Source organism: Mesocricetus auratus, unplaced genomic scaffold (genome assembly GCF_017639785.1).
Source record: "Mesocricetus auratus isolate SY011 unplaced genomic scaffold, BCM_Maur_2.0 Super-Scaffold_100707, whole genome shotgun sequence".
NCBI classification, from domain to species: domain Eukaryota; kingdom Metazoa; phylum Chordata; class Mammalia; order Rodentia; family Cricetidae; genus Mesocricetus; species Mesocricetus auratus.
This window is the reverse complement of record NW_024429269.1, coordinates 3,278,576-3,299,566: the sequence shown is the minus strand read 5'-3', so window position 1 is coordinate 3,299,566 and position 20,991 is coordinate 3,278,576. Positions and strand designations below refer to the sequence as shown.

General features: G+C 46.1%; 1 protein-coding gene across 4 annotated transcripts in view; it reads right to left on the bottom strand.

Moving 5' to 3' along the window:
* Extl3 (exostosin like glycosyltransferase 3) overlaps nt 1-20,991 on the bottom strand; it is a 101,556-nt gene that overhangs the window by 31,752 nt on the left and 48,813 nt on the right. For 2 of the 4 annotated variants that reach the window (XM_040740747.1, XM_040740750.1), the window contains exon 1: nt 12,387-12,582. The exons of the other annotated variants lie outside the window; for them this stretch is intronic. The gene's annotated coding sequence lies outside the window, so the exon portion shown is untranslated. Of the gene's footprint in view, nt 1-12,386; nt 12,583-20,991 lie in introns of those variants that run through there. 4 annotated transcript variants of the gene reach the window in all.

The window sequence follows — 20,991 nt, the reverse complement described above, 5'->3', positions numbered from 1 at the left end:
GACCCAGGCTCAGTCCCTAGTACCACATGGTGACTCTCAACCATCTGTAACTCCAGTTCCAGGGGATCGATGCCTTCCTTTAGCCTCCACAACACCAGTCATGCATGCATGTGATACACACATGCATATAAGCAAAATACTCACATACATAAAGTAAAACCAAGTTTTAAAAATCTGTCAGCCCTTTGTTGGTTTTTTTGTTTGTTTGTTTTTTGTTTTTGGGGGCAGGGTTTCTCTTATTGTTTTGGAGGCTATCCTGGAACTCACGTGCGCCACCAATGCCCAGCTTGTTGTTCATTCTTACATTATAAAAATCAAACTATAAAAAGCAAGACATCGCTGAGCACACTGGCACACACCTTTAATTCCCGCACTCAGGAGACAGGGACAGGTGGATTTCCATGAACTCAAGGCCAGCCTGGTCCATAATGAGACCCTATCTCCAAAAACAAAAACAAAAGCAAGCCAGGAGCCAGGTGCGGCCCACCTGCCATGGTCTTCAGGGCCATGGTCTTCAACTCTGTTTGTCTAATCAGTCAGCTCTCTCCTCTGCCAGCATCACGACTCAGCCTACCTCTGGCTTTAATTCTGACAGCTATTGCAAGCCTCCAGAAGCCCCATTCCTGCATTTGTAACAGTGCCTACTCCTTGTCTCCCCTGCTCCCCTGACTCTAGCTGCTGATTCTTGCTCACTGGGTGGCAGACTGCTTCCTTTGTAATCATATATCCAGTCCCTCTCAGGGGTGTTTACTTCTGAGAACCTCTGTGCGCCCCTCTAGAACAGTCTGCAGGACAGATAGCCCGGCCTTATTATCAGCCTTCAGTTTCATATTAATTTCTCAACCTAGAGATTCTCCTACACCACACAGCAATGATAAATGTGAACACAAAATCCACAGACAGGAAACCACAGCCATGCTTTCTTGGTGGCTATTTCCTGCTCTTAACAACCCACAGCCTGGGCTAAGGGGGCATCTGTGGGCCTGTGGCAGAAGCTCTCTGTCCTCCTACTGCTTCCCTGGATACTCGGGCCTTTGACGATCTATCCTCTTAAACTGTCTCAATTCTACTGCTCACAAACTCGAGGGTAACATCTCAGATGTGTTCGCCCCAGTGCACTGACCAGATTCTTAGATTCTTACCCTTCATTTGTATGTTTTAATGAGAAGTTATGTCTCTTTCTTGACTACATAATGTGCATTCTGGAGGGAAACACAAATGCTATTTTGCCAAAGGCAGAGGTTTCCTTTATCCACGCACACATGCTTACAAAACTAGGGCACCGTATGTTCTCTTTTGCAACCTGATTTTTTTCACTTATATTAAGAGCTGTTAAGCCAGATATGGTGGCACATGCCTCTACTCATGGGGTGGAGGCAGAAAAATCAAGAATTCAGGGTCGAGTCTGAAGACATAGCTCTGTGGACGACCTGAGTTTGGCTCCCGTGTCACTGGCTCACAATGGCCTGTAATGTTAGGCCCAGAGGACCCAGTGTCCTCTTCGTGCATTCACGGGGACACACAGACACAGACACATACAGGTACATGCAATTTAAAGAGTTTAAGGTCACCCTTAGCTACACAGCCAGTTTAAGGTCAGCAAGAGTTTCAAGAATGAAAACAAAAACCCCTCTGATCTTCTACCATGAGACATCCTACCACAAAGGCACTAGTAGTTGAATACCACCTATATACAGACATTAGTAGTTGAATACGACCCATATACAGACATTAGTAGTTGAATACCACCCATATACAGACATCAGTAGCTGAATACCACCCATACAGAAAGGCCATGCATTAGGTAAGCGCCTTTTGTTAGGTGCTTCTAGTTTCCATTATGACCAAGGCCTTCCTGAGTATTTCTGCATAGAGTCAGTGTTTCTCCACATGAAATTGCCAGGTTGTAAGACTGTCTTGCCATTTTGTAAATCATTGTTTTCTAGGAAGAGGATAATACATTCTCCAAGGACCACAAAGCTTCGGTTTACAAGCTCACTGGTAATGGTGTGAGAGACGGGTGGGTAGAACTCAGACATCTCGTTGCTTACCACATCTCCATTCTACTGCCTGGTCAAAGCCAGAAGCCCAGGTCTGGACAAAGAGAAAGTGACCCAGAGCAATCTGTCCTTTATACTAACTGGTAGTTAAGAGCAGGTGGGAATTCTCTCCCTCTGCTCCCGGAGAATGCTAGGGAAACGCTGCCACTAAAGAGAGCTACAGCATGTAAAGAAGACAGACTCGCCGGGTGGTGGTGGTGCACGCCTTTAATCCCAGCACCCAGGAGGCAGAGGCAGGCGGATCTCTGAGTTCAAGGCCAGCCTGGTCTACAGAGCAAGTTCCAGGACAGCCTCCAGAACAATACAGAAAAACACTGTCTCAGGTGAAAAAAAAGAAGACAAACAGACTCTGGGGACTAGAGAGATGGCTCAGTGGTTAAGATCACTGACAGCTCTTCCAGAGGACCTGGGTTCAATTCCCAGCACCCACATGGCAGCTCACAACTGTAACTGCAGGATTCAACACCCTCACACAGACATACAGAAAAAACATCAATGTGCATAAAAATAAATTAATTTAAAAAAAAAAAAGAAGACAGATTCTATATCCAAGCCACCAAGACTCCAGAGTCTGTTGCTGCAGTTAGGAATGCAACAGAGTGTCACTGGATTTTCTTCAACAGACAACGTAGGAGACCAAGTGTCTTCTTGTGCTCACTGGAGGAGGCCGCCATTAGTTTCAGCCCTACTCTGTTTACCGTAACTCTTTGCAGCCATACTGCTCTGTCCACACACCGACAGTCCAACATGCCCAGTCGGTCACTGCTTTTCACCAGGTCAGCTCACTGCTCAGGGCCATGCAGGTGCCCGCCCTCTTCTCCCTGTTCACTGCCCCTCATGGTTCCCTTCAGGACTCTCTAAAGTCTCTCCCGGTCTGGAGAGGAGGGGCTCGAGCCTCAAGCCTCACTCACTCCCAGCACACAGCCCTCCTTCGGCTATCAACCAAACCCTACAGTCACTATCCTCTGTGGCCACTTTAAGTCTTGGCAGCTTCCATAAACTACAAGGGACTGCCAAATCCCTAAAATCCCACTGGACTCAATTTAGTATCATATGGTTCAAAACTTAGTTCATCATTTCAACTGATTCTTCTTCAACCAGATTAAAAACTCCTTAGAGAAACAATTCTTTGTCTCTAGTTTCTAAATCTCCCTTAAGAGACATGGCAGCTACCACTAAAATACTACTCAAACTCTCACTGGCGTTTTCCTCTCCAGAACAGTTTTGAAATTTATAGCCTGCTCACCTGTCACCTCCTGCCCTCTGCCAACTCCTTCTCCCCTGTCACCTCCCCCCTCCCCCTCCTCTTCCCCTGTCACCTCTTCTTCCTCCTGTCACCTCCTCCTCCCCTGTCACCTTCCCCCCACCTCCTTCCCCATCACCACCCCCTCTTCTGTCAACTATCCCTACCCCCTATCACCACCTCCTCCCTGCACCCCCTGACTTCCCCCTTCCCTGTCACCCCCATTACTCCCCACCCCCATCACCTCCCCATCACCTCTTCCTCCTCTATCACCCCCTCCCCCATCACCTCTTCCTCTGTGGCTACACCTTCTCCTCTAGCATTCATAACACACAGGCAGCTCCTAAATTTATTTGCAGGAATATATTCTGAGCTACTGCGACCTTGCTTTCAACCATCTGCTTGACTTTTCTTCCTTTAAGACTAGTGCTCTGAGATTCCCCACCATAAATGGGCGGCACCTGTTTACTTAGGTCTTTTTTTTTTTAAGATTTATTTATTTATTACATATACAGTGTTCTGCCAGAAGAGGGCACCAGATTGAATTGTGGATGGTTTATAAGCCACCATGTGGTTGCTGGGAATTGAACTCAGGACCTCTGGAAGAGCAGTCAGTGCTCTTAACCTCTGAGCCATCTCTCCACCCCTACTTAGGTCTCCTATATATAGTATCTTTCAACAGTTATATCTGAAGAAGCTAGAGGAAGGAGAGAAAATTATGCCAAAAAACTCAGAGATGGAGGGAGAAGCCCACTGTCCACGCGGTATGGAATGGTAGCACTTACCTCAACTCATCACAACCTTACAGATAGATGCCACTGCACTGTACATAATAAAGCCCACTGTCCACACAGTATGGAATGGTAGCACTTATACTCATTCATCTAAGGAGTAGCCCATATGCATACACACAGGATGACTTCAACACTCTCCATAACTGTACTATGCTATAACCACGAACAATGGTTAAAGCCAACACGCCCTTCATATTTGAAGTGTTTCTTCACTAAAAGAGACAATTATATATCTTTGTCTGTACATCCAAAACCTGCCTATTTATCCATGCATATGGTACTATTTTCTTTTTCCCATTTCAGCCAAAATTGCCTCATCAAGTGGCAGAGTTCTATCAGAAGCCAAGCGTGGGTTCTCCACACGTCGTGGTTACTGCCACTGCCAAGAGACCTGCCTTGTTTTGAAGGCCAATGACATGTGAATCAATATAATTAAAGCCAACCGAGGAAGACAGACAGCACCGCACCTAGACTGAAATGGAAAGCCAGCAGCACTGCACCCAGGAGTAGTCCCGCTACCTTTGCAGGTGCCAGCCCTGTGTGCTCCAGACGCATTCGCACTGCTCATCACTTCAGAAGCCTCATGGGGGGAGGGAGCAGACAAAGAAGCGGCGAATGGTGGGGTTAGGAAAGTTGCTTAAGACACTACAGCAAACTGGGGAGCCAGACACAAGGCCAGGTCTGTGTGGCCTCGCACCCTGTGCACGGCTTCTCACTGCCTACTATCTGTTTACTGACAAGAAACGCTACGTCTCAATCCCTGTTCCTTAATAAGTATGTGCTGTTTTTGTAATTAAAGAAAACTCAATAAACTGGGCATGGCAGTGCACTCCTATAATCCTAGCACTCAGGAGGCCGAGGAAAAGGAAGCCAGCCTGAGCTACAAAACAAACGAGGAAGGAGGGGGGAGGATGGAAAGAGAGGGAAATGCTTTGTTGCAGTCTTTAAGTACACGCTGGACAGTTCAGTAAATAATGCGGTAATTACCTATTGGGGAGAAAAAGATTTCTATGAAAAGCCACAATAAAAAGTCTCAGATGAATTAAAAAAAATTGTCACAAATAAACCACAAGAAGAAAAGGAAAACATGCAAGCCACTTCAGCTCAAGTTAAATATGGTCACTTTTCTAGGAATCCAAGCAAACACACAACCGCCCAGACACAGTTCAACACACTTGACTACCTACAAATCAAAGGGCATGTCTGTCTGTATGTATGTATGTATGCCGATCAAAAGGCTGATTTGCTACCTGATCTGAATTTAAAGGGCAAAAACATTAAAGGTGGGCAAAAGATAAAGACAAGACGTTACTAAAAGAAAGGGTTGGGGGGACTCATGTTTCAATGTGTACCTTCCAGGCAAAGAAACAGATTTCAAACAAAATACAGTGGCACTTTCCACCAATGAGTCAGAGTCCAAGGTCACACACCTTCCTGAAACACAGTTTGGCAAATGGAGGCTGTCCTGACCCTCAGCTCACTTCCAGAAAGCCAGAATCATGGATAGGAAGGAAATGCCCTTTGAGAATGTGCACTAAAACATTAAAGACAGGTGGTGAGGTTCAGTACACTTTGGGTCATGCAGGCAGCAGGGATGGTAGGTACCTTCACGCTGTGTAAACAGGGGTCATGTAATAAAAGTCTCAGCTTTTCCTAACTTTGACTTAGCAATTTTATTTTCTAGGAATACTTTCTATGTGATAAAGACCTACACACAAGATGTAAATGCCTCAGCATTTTTTCTACAATATATGCAATAGAACATCCAAGAAGTGTGGCTAAATTGTAAAATATGATGTTACTTGTATGGACTGCAAACTTCTCAGTAATTTTAAGTAAGATGGAAACATGTTACAATGATATTTTGGTGGTAAAATAACATTTAAAACCATGTATCTGGATAGAAAAACATACAGAAAACACCAACTGTGGCTCTTTTATATTACAAAGTTATATACAGGATTTTTTTCATTCTTCCTTTTTTTTTCTCTCTAATATCCCAGCACTAAAGGGGCAGAGGCAGGCAGATCTCTTGAGTTTGAGGCCAGCCTGGTTTACATAGTGAGTTCCTGGTCAGACCTGTGTCAAAAAAAATATTTTTAAATGCTTTTTTCAAAATGCTGTGTGAACCACACTTGTAATAATCCTCCTGCCTCTCTCTGCCTTTACGTCCTCAAGCATGTTTCTGAATATGAGAGAAGTGTAAGAAGCAGTTTAATAAGGTCCCCAGGTACACTTTACTAGTGCATTTTTCTGGAACAGTCAAGCTGTGGTTTGACAGAGACTGAACTGGTCTACAGCTTCCCTTTCTCAGGACTACAGGACTGTTCCTGTGTTCTGTGGCCGGTATAATTGGTAGCATTAGTACCCTGGGCCTGGCTCTCAATGAGACACAGAGCTGGAGCAAAAGCTGGCTGGTCCGTTGGTAACCCAGCTGGAGACTACTGAGCACAGAGCTCTACCCCCGCTTTATGGCTGCCCCCCTTCTAACTCACCAGCCCTTCACAACGCCTCCTTCCCTCTCCCTGACTCACAAGCGCCTGGCGCTTTTTGTTTTTTGAGGGAGAGTCTACGTAACCCAGGCTAGCCTCAAACTCCTGATGATCCTGGGATCACAAGCTACCACACCCTAAAAGGAAAGGGCTAGAGCAACTGGCCTCAAAGATCCTCAGGACTCTAGGACTTCACTGACAAGTACCTTGCCCAGGAAATGCCCGGATGCTTACATGGTTTTTACTGGAAACACAAGCACCACTGTGTCAAGCCAAGGCAGTGAGGTTCACTCCCTGTGTGCAGCACGGCCCTTTTAAGCGCCCCTCCCCCACCCCACCTCCATTTTCCATGGAGTCCATTAATAACAAGTTTGGGGCCTTATCAGCTGTTTTCTTCATTCAAAGCCACAGTGCTTTTGGTATTTTACAACTAGGAAATAAAGGAAGTCATGATGGGAGGAGTCCGTCAAGACTGGGAGAAAACCCAAGATACAAAAGCTATCTATCAGCTGGATTTCTGCAGAGGAAATCCAATAGAGATGAAGACAAAGCAAGCACTTTGATCTCAAACTGCATGGGAATGACTGCATTTAATGAGCAGAGGGCTGGGCACTGGCAGGACCCTGACTCCCTACTGCCATCAGTGCAGCAAGGAAATTCAACTACTTGGGGAAAAAATGTCACCTTGAATTTGGTTTTGCTCCCTGTCCCTGTCTCTCTCTAACAAAGTGGAGGCTGAAAGGCAAAGAAGGTGGCTGTGTCCTCAGCACCGTGTGCAGAATTCTGTGCTCTGTGCTGTGAGCCACACTTCAGGCCATTAACACAGCAAAGGGAGGGCCAAAGGACTCAAAGGCTTGCAAAGGGACTTAAAACTGCCAAATCAGAAACAGCTGGTGGAAATGCGAATACTGTGAGGACAGCAGAGGTCTTAAGAGTCAAGCCGGGCGTGGTGGTGGTGCACGCCTTTAATCCCAGCAATCGGGAGGCGGAGGCAGAGGCAGGTGGATCTCTGTGAGTTCGAGACCAGCCTGGACTACAAGAGCTAGTTTAGTTCCAGGACAGCCTCCAAAGCCACAGAGAAGCCCTATCTTGGACAGACAGACAAGTGAAGTTGGCAGTAAAGACAGCACAATGCAGTCTGTTGACACCTGTGCAATTCGCTGTCATCGGATAGATAGCACAACCCCTACAATATTTTCCTCAAGAAACAACAAAAGTAGTGATTTTTAACATGAAATCTCCCTTTTTCTAAATGTGTCTGTGGAAGTTGGGCAAGCCTTATTTGACTCAAACACCAGTGTGCAACCTGTGCCAAAGCAAAAGAGGAAACATGGTGACTGTCTCCCCACATACGGGATTTTTCTATGTAGTCCATAATGGCGACACTCAGAGGAGACAAAAACCACAGCTGGATCTAAGGAAACGCCTTCTGGAAACGCCAGTCTACAAGCTGGGATGGAGACAGCGCTGTAAGGCTTTAGGCGAAGACAGGTCAGAAAATACTGCTGACCAGTTTAAGAACCTTATTCCCACTTGCTATGACGTCTAGCTTCAGTCAGGTCTCCTAGGCTCTCAGTCTTTGATGCTACATTCCCCTCCTCACCCGACCCACCCCACAGAGCAATCTGGTAACATCTAGCCTCTTTTCTACCAGTGACTTGGTTTTTATATTTCTTTTCTTTATGTGCATGAGAGTTTGGCCTGAAAGTATGTACATGCAGCGTGTGCACGCACACACACACACACACACACACACACACACACACACGCGCGCGCGCGCACACACACACACACACACACACACACACGCGCGCGTGCCTGGTGCTGATGGAGGTCAGAAGAGGGCATCAGATCCCCTTAAACTGGAGTTACAGATAGTTGTGAACCACCTTCTGGGTGCTGAGAACCAAATCCAGGTCCTCAGCAAGAGCAACAAGTACTCTTGGCTAAGTCATCTCTTCAGTCCCTCAGTGACTTTAAAGAATAACATCTTAAGCTGCTGGTGGTGGTGGAGGTGGTGACAGCAATGGCACTTGCCTTTAACCCCAGCACTGGGGAGAGGAGGGTATTGGATCTCTCAGTTCAAGGACAGCCTGGTCAACAGAGTGAGTTCCAAGACAGCCAGCTAAGAATAATTTTTTTTAATTTTTTGCAATTTTATTTTATGTGCATTGGTGTTTGCCTGTAGGTGTATCTGCATGAGGGTCTCAGATCCCCTGGGAATGGAGTTACAGATAGCTGTGGGTGCTGTGAACTGAACACAGGTCGTCTGGACGAACAGCCAGTGTTCTTAACAGCTGAGCCATCTCTCCAGCCCCTAAAGAATAAATCCTATGGAAGGAAAACAAAAAACAAAAGAAAAAAAAACCACAAAAATGGCAAAGAACTTATACAACAATTAAAAATACTATTATAATCTACCATCACATTGTGTTTATATTTTTAAATTTTTAAACACTTATTACTTACTTGTATGGATGTATGTGTGTCTGCATATGTGCCCGAGGAGGTCAGAGGAGTATTAGCTCCCTGGACTTGGAGATTCAGGCAGTTGTGAGCTGCCTGATGTGGGTGCTGGACTCAAACTTCATGTCCTCTACAAGAACAATATGTGCTCTTAAACACAGAGCCATTTCTCCAGCACCATGGGTTTATATATTTTAAATGTCCTGTTACATACGCGGAGGGCATATTCCCAACCAATTTCTGTTTTGTATTCCTCCCTGGGGATATGAAATATTTTTATTGAAAAAGAAAATATTTAAAAGGAAGCTGAAAACACTTAAAATGATGACATGGGAGAGGACGGCGTAACAGGGTAAAGTGTCCACAAAGCAACCGTCAGGGTGTTTGTTAATCATTAACATCATGGCCAATCTCAAAGGCACTGGGCCCGGCCAAACGGAAGAAAATACAAAAGGAATATGAGCTAATGAGAGAGGACACTGTAGGGGGCAGGCACAGGGCTTACTAGACTGCCTGCTCTCACACTTTACTGCAGACAAGCTTCGCTCACTGGCCTACGGATGTGTGCAGGTATTAACTGCTGGCTACACTAGATTCTGCTCTGTATTATTAGGTGCTGTTGTCATTCTTCAGTAGACTCTACCGTTCTCCTTTCTATGGCTCCATCCCTGGGATTTTAATGGGTCATTTGGATGCCTCTGAGCAATACTCTACACTGCGCATGATGGCCTATGTGGAGGAGCCACGATACTAAATGAGTCTCTCTGTCCCTCTGGTACTTCGAGGTTATAGGTTTGTTTTGGCTTTAAGATTCTGCTTGTCTTATACCTACATACAAGCCCCCTGAAAGACTCCAAATGTGAAAGGAGCTTGTGAGTGGTTCAAGGCAGGAGAGGACCATTCTCACAGGGAGCGGACCTCTGTCCTTAAGTTCTCAATTTCATCTGCCCACGATCTGCTACTTCATGGAACCTATAACATGTCAGGTGTCTCACTGTTACAGATTTTCAAAGGAAACAGACACCAACAGTAAACAAAAATAAATAAAATGCATGTTGGTTTGGTTGTTGTGTTTTTTTGACTCAGGTCTCATGTGGTCCAGCTTGGCCCCAAACTCCCTTAGGTAGGTAAGGATGACCTAGTGCTCCTGATGTCCTGACAAGCTACCAAGAGCTTGTTTCCATGTATGCTACCATAACCTGCGTGGACAGAAACAGCTCACCCAAAACTGTCTCAACCAAAATTAGTTCTCCAGCCAACTAAAGATCCAGTGGGTAACTTTAGAAGTTTTAATTAAAGGTCCTTGGTTCTCAGTCCTTACTTCACTCTAAACTATATACAAAGACAGTTTCAGTCTCCCCAAGGCTATATCTAGTGAGATGCTCTTACGTCCAAAACCTGATTCTACTTCCAACAATACCTTTAACCCCTCGCCAGAGTCACCAAAGCCAGGGATGTACGTAGGTCGATGATAGACTGCTTGCCACTATGGCAAGTTTGAAGCCCTGTGTTCTATAAGTGAAAAACAAACTCAGCCACTTCTCAGGTGGACACACAGCTTTGCTCCTAACTCCTGTACCACCTTCGATTAACTTTCCCTTGACCACTAGGCTAGAGCTCACAGCATATACCCAAGGTGGTCTGGAACTCATGGTGAGCCTCTTGCCTCAGCCTTCTTAGCGATGGGATTACGGGTGCAAACCGCCACACCCTGCCCTACCACCTCACACAGTGTAGCCTTTTCCAGCCAGCACACTTTCTGCTCAAAACTGCTAGAATACTTTGGGCATTCCCTTCTACTGGAACCCGTTTTTCTCTTCCACCTGGCCACTGATTCTTTACACTCATAGGCAAAAGCTCTCAGACCTAGTCACTAAGAGATTCCAACATACACCAAATATTTAATAGTGGTTTTCTTCTAGAAAAATGAGGGGTGAGCGAATGGAGACGCGTACACCACAGCGTTTTTGTTAGCTCTACTCCTCACCTTTGGTGACCAAACACATGTCTCACTCTGAAGATGCAAGGTCTGCGTGCTACGGCTCCAGACTGCAATCCCAACAATACAGAGGCTGAAGCAACAGGCTCACCAAGAATTCCCGGCCAGCCCGGGCTACAGTGTCACCCTGTCTCAAACGACCAAACAAACCAAAAACCCACACAATTCTGAAGATTCACAATTCTAGGTCACCTCCAGAAAGTAATTAGACTAACTGCAACCCTCAGGCTCCCTGCAGGCAAAGAGCAGGGAAATCTCACAGGAAAGGGTATGTTTAACTCACTAAGTAAGAATTTCACAAAGCAGCTTTTCTTTCATCACAAATTATTTAAAAGTCCTCCACCGGAATAAGTTGTTGAGAAAGTGTAGTTTCACTCAACATTATCAATTCCCCAGGGGGAACCACAATACCAGTCTACAAAGTTACAGTCATTGGGCCAGAGGGGAAGACTAACTGTTGAGCAATAGGTAGGGAACTCTGTGGATGGATGGATGGATGGATGGATGGATGGATGGATGGATGGATGGATGGATGGGCGGGCGAGCGGACAAACGGATGAGGAGATGAGGGGAGAATCAACGAGACCAGCGTTGAAATGCCAGACTCTCCAAACTGAAAGAACAAGACAAAGTGAAGAGAAGCAGCGCTAAAGCCACCTCTTAAATCACATATTGCGTTTTATCCTCCCCAAAAGAAGAGGACTTGATACCAGCCTTGAGAATTTAAAGAGCAACAATCCAAGCTGGGAGGAGCTGGCACCCACCTAATTTCAAAGGACTGAGGGTCATAGTTATATCAACAGGGGCTAAGCAGCTGGCTCGCTGTGGAACTAGGGAAAGCACCCGGTACAGCCCGGTTCATCTCCCAAGGCTCTGATCTGGGGCTGTCGCCTACAGAGCAGTCACCCCACTCTGGGCGCGTGGACCTGCATCCCTCAGCCCTCTGCTGCGGCACACCCAGGCCCCGGGCGGACACAGAGCACAGCAGCACCTGGACCCCTGGCAGGAAGTGGCCACCTGGAGAGAAGAGCTCGATGGGCAGCAGCGCGCAGCTGTGCGGGGAGAGCCCGCCAGATGTGGGAATGAGCCCGGGAAGGTGGGGGCTGCGCTTCCACAGGAGATGCTCCCGCGGGCCGCTAGTGCCCGGCCCCAGCGGAGCGAGGCCCCCGGCGCGGGGCAGGCCTACTCGGCTGCGCCGCCACAACAGCTTCCAGGCACAGCCACTGTCGCTCCCGCCCACCACGGCTGCGCGCTCGAGGCTGCTGGGTCCTTCCCACCAGCCCTTCCCACCCTGCCCGGGTCCTCGAGCTCCTACGCCACCCGGACTCTTACCAGCTTCCAGTCAGAGACGAGCCACCGCCGTCTCCTGCACAAAACTCCGCTTCCCACAAGCCGCTCTGGCTGCCGGCTGCGCGCCTCCCAGGCCGCGCAGGATCCTCCGCTCCCCCTGCCGGCCGGCGGCCATTTCCGACCGGCAACGGCGGAACTTGCCGAAGACCAGGGACGGAAATGGCCGAACCTTTTTTGCCTGGGAGAGAAGAATGCAGAGGTGTTCGTGACTTTCCGGATGCACCCGGAGGTGGAAGAGGAGGAGGCGGTGGGCTCTGCCCTCCCGGGTCCTAGGCACAGGCTGGTTGCCGGCGATTGTTAGAAGGGTGAGGCATGCGGGCTTGAGTAGGGGCCCCACTAATCCGAGTAACTCCTCAGCCTAAAAATAAACCCATGTCCTGTTGAAGTGCCCCGCGCTAGCAATGACCCACAGTTATAAAGCACTTCTAAATATTTAGCTGCAAACAGAGGGCAGTACTGGTGCTCTGGAGGAAAAACAAAAACAAAAGCCGGGGGCTTTGTAAAAACAAACAAACAAACAAAAAAACAAGTTAATCTATTGAAAATTGAAGACTAAGAAGAATGCCTTTTAAATACTTTAAAGCCAGCCCCTGTAATTTGGGAATTGGCAAGACCCCTAGAATATTCAAAAGAAAGAGATGGAGCTGGAGGTAGGAGCAATCCTAAAAGTGGCATAGAATCACCAGAACTAATTTAGAAAATAGTTTTAAATCTTTGGTCTGTTTGTTTCAAGACAGGGTTTCTCTGTGTAGCCCTGACTGTCCAGGAACTCACTCTGCAGACCAAGCTGAAGTCAAACTCACAGAGAGCTGCCTGCCTCTGCCTCCCAAGTGATGGAATAAACGCATGTACCACTGCCCGGCTTAAAATCATCTTTTAAAGTTCACAGTTGTAGTAAAATCAGATTTTTTCAACATATTTATTTCAATCCCCTGGAACAAAGCTATTATTCCTTAGCAGAACCCAGACACACCCAGCCAGGTTGGCTCATATCCATGCCTGTGCTTGGGTGGTCTGTTCCTTTAAGGAGAAAAGCTCAGTGGAATCCCACTCTGCCCCCTGGGACCCCTTTCTACTGCCCAGCAGCAGTTCAGCCTTCTTTCTCTCCCTTCACCCCCCTACAGTGCTCCCCACCACAAAACAACAACAACAACAACAATAATAATAAACCTGAGAAAGGCTCTGCCGCCATCAAAGATGCCAAGATATTCCTGTGTCATTATTTTCTTTGCCACTAACGCCAACCTCTTCCGCTCCCTTTTACTAGATATACACATCCAAAAGCCTTACTACCACATATAACTTCTTCCCATTTGTTGAGGGAAGTCGGGGAATGAGAAGCAAACTTTATAAACTGAAGAACTGAAATTGGAGAAAGCTTTGTCCACTTGCCTTGAATGTCCCTTTACCAATTCCTCTAGTTGGCTTTCTTCCAGTGGCATAGGCAGGAAGAGCCCAGCATGCAATGGGAAAGTTTGGGAGACAAGTAAGAATTTCCAGGGGTTGGGTCATCCCCATACTAGCAAGAGCTGACTTGCAGATAACAGCAGAACAGCCTGGAGGACTTAGTCATCCTGCGGATTTGAGTACACAACACATTGCTGCTTCTAACTCTGACTTACTTGGTTGTAACTGTACCTAAGCTTTAGGGAAGAAAAAAGATTCGCCTGAAACTTTCTGGACATTAGGCTTGGCTGCTGCTCTCTGGCTGTCTCCCAGAACCTCTCTTTCTCAGGTGCCGGTTAGCCTGCTCTTGCCTACCCCTCCTCCTCCATCCTCCCCACCACCACCCTGCCCCAGCTGCAGCTTCTTCTAAAAGGCCAAACCAGCGGTGTGACTCTGGCTTTCTTGCCACTTTAAGCAGTTGCTTGAGTATCAGTTCCACTGGCAACAGTTTCCTCGCTACAGGACTCCGCTCCCTGTTTTGCAGCGGTGCCCTAGATTCCTTCACACAGCACAACATCTTGTGAATGCATATTTTATGAATATTTAATTGCCAGGCAGTAGGTTGTGCCCTTTCCATGCCTGTCTTGGTTGGTTGGTTGTTTGTTTGGTTGGTTGGTTTTTTGGTCTGGCTAGGAGATACTAGCCTATGGAAGAAGAAGTGAAACTTCACAAAGTTCCAGGAAGCAGGTGCCTGGGGCCACGGAGTGCAGGGCAGAGGCCAGGACTCCAAGCTGTCCCAACTTGAACCACATAGTCTTGACCAGAACAATCTAGTTATTTCACCAGGATATTAAATTTACTACTTTCCACAGTGAATTCATCTCTATCCCTTCCTCCTTGCTCTCCCAGAATGCCCTAGTTTATATAATGACTTTACCTCCATCTTTCCAAAGACAGAAACCCCAAACCTGGTGTAATCTTCAATGTCTCTTTTTACACCTACATTCGGTCAATCACCAAGACGTAAAAAGCCTTCTGTGGTAGTTTGGATGTAATTGGCCTCCATGATCTCTTATCTCTATTAGGAGGTATGCCTTTGTTGGAGTGTTTATGGCCTTGTTGAAGGAAGTGTATCACTGTCAGGGTGAGTTTTGAGGTTTCCTATGCTCAGGATACTGCCCAGTATCTCAGTCAATGTCCTCTTGCCTGTAAGATGTAGGATTCTCAGCTCCTTCTCCAGCACCATGTCTGCCTGCATGCTGCCATATCCCACCATGACAACAATGGACTGAAACTCTGAACTGTTAGACACCTCAATTAAATGTTCTCCTTATAAGAGTTGCCATGTTCGGGGGCTGGAGAGATGGCTCAGTGGTTAAGAGCACTGACTGATCTTCTAGAGGTCCTGAGTTCAATTCCTGGCCATGACATGGTGGCTCACAACCACCTTGAATGAGGTCTGAGGTCTTTAAAAAAAAAAAAAAGAGTTGCCATGTTCATGGTGTCTCTTCACAGCAATAGAAACCCTAAGACACCTTGATCCCAGGGTCTCTACCACCTGTCTTTTGAAATTCTAATACCTTCCCTGGATCAAGTTCCCTTTATTCCTCCCGTGGATTTGTGTTGTCACCAAAACTTCTGACTCAGAAAACTTTATCATAATCACACTGTTGTCTTTCTTCTAGAAAGGAGCCGAAGTTATAATACAAACATAAAGCTAGCCTTGACTGGCCTCACCATAGATGGAGCTTTGACAACACTGTCTCTACATTTTGGAACTTAATCAGAAACAGGCTTACACTGTGACTTAACCACCACATACAGAGATCCCTATCTGTCCTAAGGAATTAGGATGGGAAATAAGGAATTAGGGGAAAAAAGACATACATTATGCCTCTGGTCCCCAACAGTGACCCAAGAAGCACTCTACCTCTAACAGTTCCTAATTTTAAATCCCCAGAAAACAAATATGATTGCTTCCATTTGGATCACATGTCCACCCCTACATCAGCTTAACCTAAGCAACAGATCACCCCATACCTACCTACAAATAGAGCTCATGTCCAAAGAACAGAGGGAAGTTGAAAAGCTGAGCACTCAATCAAAGCTACCCAGTGTTGACAACATGACTGTGCCCTCACACCATGATAGTCACCTGAAGAAGAGAAAAGGCTCCCAGATACAGTCAAACAGTGTTCTCACAGAGAGCATCAGTTCAACTACATAAAATAAAGATAATTCGACACATATTCCATAAGCTTCTGGTGGTAAGCATTCAACATCAACAAGTTCAACAGAAGGTCATGGCATCTCTATAAAGACCAGTACACGCCTTTAATTCCAGCACTTGGGAGGCAGAGGCAGGTCAGTCTCTGAGTTTGAGGCCAGCCTGATCTACAGAGTGAGTTCCAGGACAGCCAGAACTACACAGAGAACCCTTTCTCAAAAACCAAAAGCAACAACAACAACGAAGAGACAAAAAGGGCTTCCAGGGCTGGGGAAGTGGCTCAGGTCATGCACTGCTAGTAGCTGGTTGGTAGAGTGCTTGTCCAGCCTGTACAACTGTGTGTGGTAGTATAGGCCTGTAATCTCCAAATGGAAGGTAGAGGCAGGAGGAGCTAAAGTTAAAGGACTTCCTCGACTATAACCTGGGATATAGGATTTCTTATTTTAAAAAAAGACTTAACAAAACAGAAGCCTACCCAACTGGCCAGCAGCAGCGGACCAGATAAAGCATGGCTTGGTGGCACAGAACATGAACGTGTGCTCTGCAGATCTGCATCAGATACCGATATGAATTCTGGGCTTCGCACACTGCTAAGGGGCTGGAGAGATGACTCGGCAGGTAAGAGCACTGGCTGTTCTTGCAGAGGACCTGCGTTCAGCTCCTGGTGCCCACATGGTGAGCCACAACCATCCCCATGGAACTCCAGTTCCAGAGGAATCCCACACTCTTCTGACCACCACAGGTACTAAGCATGCACAGAGTGCACAAACATATATGCAGGTGAGACACTCATACACATACAAGGAAAACCTGCTTTTAGAAGAAAAATGACCCAGATACAAAATGAGGATATAGTCTATAATCCCCAAATTTGCAGTCTAAAAACATGCAAAAGCTAATCCGATTGTTCAGAGTGGAGGAGGCATGCAGCTACAGGTTTGGGTTTTTAGGTTGCCCTCTGGACATAAGTGTGCTCAATTTGTCAAAATTCATCCAGACACCCTTTTATTAACATACATCACCCTAGAATGAAAAGATTTTTAATACATAACCTGGGTACTGCCATGTGGTTACCCCAGAGCTGCCAGTAGTTGCCAGCCTGTCCCAGCAGTCCTGAGAAAAGGCCAACATACTGCGCAGCCTCATTCCATCTGGCTTGGAAATGTGGCAGCAGCATGCTGGGAACAGTCACATGACAAGGACTGCTCAACTAATATCTTACATAGACTTGGGGGTGTTTCTAAACACATACAGCGGTACAGCAAGAAAGCTGGTCTACAGAAAGCAAAATAGAGCCAATACTCGTAGAGAAGTGGACAACACCATGAGAGATGGAAAAAGTAGCCTGTGACACTGTCAGCATTTACTTCTGGGATTTTCTGCCTGTCCCGGCTGTCCTGGGGGCTGGAGGCAACTGCTTCAGTTATTACCAAGAAAACCTTCAAGTCATTCGCATTAACACGAAGAGCCTTCTGTGTCTGGTAAGCAAGCACACCTCGACTGACATCATTAATACCCTTTCCAGAAAATAACTGAGTGGCAGTTACATGCTGACACGTCTCTGAGCACTTGTCATGAATCATCTTATTTAATACTTGAACAACACAACACAGTCTGCATCGTGATTATTCCTACTTCCCAGAGGAGGAGACAGAAGCCCATAGGGGTTAACTTACGTGTTCAAATCTTATAACCTGGTAAGTGGTAGTGCCAGGGGTTAGACTGGGGCAGCCTGGGTCCAAGGCCTGACATCTTAACAGGAAGGAGAATGCTAATGAATGCAAGGCAAACTGTGGGCTGCCTCTGTGGATTAGACTAAATTGCCTGGTTTGTTACGTGAGTTCAAGTGCAGAAACTTGGAGAAGTCAGTAAGCATCTATTTCCTTCACAAGGGATTGACAGTTTGAGTTAGAGAAGTGTGAAAGGAGCCAGGCAGTGGTGGCACACACCTTTAATCCCAGCACTCGGGAGGCAGAGGCAGGCGGATCTCTGTGAGTTCGAGGCCAGCCTGGTCTACAGAGTGAGTTCCAGGACAGCTTCTAAAGCTACACAGAGAAACCCTGTCGCAAAAAAAAAAAAAAAAAAAAAAAACAAGAAAAAAGAGAGAAAGAAAGAAAGAAAGGTGAAAGGCTCAAGACATGGAACAACTGTATGAAACCAGAACTGGAAGCCAGAGGGCTGCCTCCTGCAAAGAACCTAGGCTCATTTCCCAGCACCCACATGTCTACTCACAGCCATCCATAACTCCAGTTACAGGAGATCCAGTGCCTTCTTTTGACCTCTCTAGGCAGCAGGCACATGATGCATGTATGTATGTAGGTAGGTAGACAAACATTCATACATAGAAAATAAACCTAAAATTTCTAAGCCACACACACACACACACACACACACACACACACACACACACACACACGAAACAAAAATAAACAAAAAAACAGTTCTCTTACCAGGAAAAGTATGTACAGATTTCACCAAAAATGTTCCCTTAGGGAGTCCCTACTGGTGACTTATTCTTCCCAAATGGTGTCAACCCAAGAGAATCCCACGTGCCATAATCCCAGATGAGAAACTAACATCAAAAGGTCTCAAGTTTTAGGGAAGGAGGCACCCATAGTCACTTCCCACAAGGACAGCTGCCAGCCCCACAAGCCACTCATGGAAGATGCCATTGGCGACTTCACCAACCTTAAAAGATTCAGGAGCTGTCAGTGAGTTTAGTCAGATAGGCAGTTGTCCTATCTGAATTGCTCAGATTTTAAAAAAAATGCTGAAAATCACTGTTAAAGATCTTTTCTATATTTAAATGACTGGGCAATTTTGTGGCTTATAATTAGAACAATGCATGGCAATTTCCAGATTAGGGCTCAAGGTCACTCTTCTCTTCCCTGGCTGTCAGAGCCAAAAGAGAGAAAGGTTAGTCCCCAGGCTCTATGGCCAGCACTCAGTACAAGGATAAATGGCTCACTTTCAAAGTTCCAGCTTTGATGTACCTTTTAAAAGCAGCTAGTTTTTGTCTGCCAAAATTGGCGGAGCATTTGGGGTGGTGAGCAGACAATTTATGGCAAGAACACCAAGTTAACATCAGCTTCAAGCTAAAGCACATTTTATTGTTCAGAGGAAAAAACAAACCCATTTGTAGATTGGGGTGGGGCACAGTCAGTAAAACACTTTGCCAAGGGAAGTAGGAGGCCCTGGGTTTCTCCTCAACACTGCAAAACACACACACACACACACACACACACACACACACACACACACACGCACTATTTTGTTAAGTCATTAACTCCATATCATAGTATTGCCTTGTAGCTATGAAAAAAGAAGTTTTGTTCTAGCTTCCTTCCAGGAACCTTAGCCTAATTCAATACTGTTGTCTGCATTAGGACATTTAACCTGAATTGGACAAATAACAGTCATAATATTGGAGCTGAACACATAGCTTAGTAGTAGAGAGCTGGCCTAACATGGGCAAGATCCTGAGTTTCCTCCCCAGCACCTCAAAAAAGAAAATTCCCATTAGCTAGGATCAAAAGTAAATAAAATGTCACTCATTTTCTAAGTATGCTCTGGGGAGTTCCGACTGATGATGCAAAGTTCTCCCTAAAGCAAACACGAAGGCACCAAAAACTCACTCTAAATTAAATCACTGAGCAGCAAGGATGATCAGACAAAACGTACCACAACACCATCCGTTTGAAAGACTCAGTACAATGTGAGCTATGACCAGAGAAAAAAGATTAGACAGGGTGGTGGCTACATTGCAGTGTCACATTTGTATGCAGCTCTAAGCCTGTCCTTACGCCAGCCAGCATGTCATCCACAGATTTAAAAAGTCAACCGCTGATACCTTTCACCTACAAACATCTGTGGAAAAAGCCTTACAGTTGGCAAAATGTCACAGAGGCTTTGTTTTTAACTGAAACATTTTTTCATACAATATATTCCGATCATACTTTTTCCTTCCCCAATTTCTCCCAGATCCTACCTACCTTTTTACCTGCACATCCTTTTTCTCTCTTTAAACAAACAAAAAACAAGAAAACAACAAAAACAAGGCAAAAAATGCACAGAGTACACAATGCACAATCTCGAGCACGCGCGCATGCGCGCGCACACACACGCGCACACACACACACACACACACACACAGAAAACAAAATATACAAGACCAATAAAACGAAACATGCTCGAGCAAAGCAATCTGAGACAAAAAGTCTAGAAAAACTCCATTAGGCTCATTTAGTGTTGACCAACTACTGCCAGACATGAGGTCCATCCTGAAATGAGGTTAATACACCCCAGTGAGTATCATTTGCATACATGTTCTGGGTTACAAGTGGAACCCTGGCTTGAACCTCTGAGGGCCCTATGCATGCTACTATACAGTCCCTGTGAGGTCATATTTGCATCATTCCTGCTGTGTTTGGAGGACACTATTTCCTAGGAGTCATCCAGCCCCTCTGGCTCTTACAATCTTTCTGCCTTTTCTGAATAGTGAGTACCCTAAGTCCTGAGGGGAAGGTTTAATGAAGAAGTCCCATTTAGGACTGAGTGTTCCAACACAGAGAGCCTTAAGGAACATTAGCAAAGCTAAACCTGGTGGTTTGTGCCTGTAATCCCAGCACTTTGGAGTAGAGGCAGGAGGATCAGAAAGTCAAAGCTAGCCTCAGCTACCTAGCATGTCTGAAGCCAGCCTGGAATACACAAGACTTTTTCTCTAACAAACAAATACATATATAAATTTAGTTAAATTTTATGTGTGTGAGTGTGTGTGTGTGTGTGTGTGTGTCTGTGTCTGTGTCTGTGTGAGCACATGTCCCATGTATGCAGATGCCCATAGAGGCCAGAAGAAGGCGGCACAGGATCCTTGGAGCTGAAGTTATAGGTGGTTGTGAGCTACCTGATATGGGTACTTGGAATTGAACTCAGGTCCTCTGCAAGAGCAGCAAGTACTCAGACCTACTGCACATC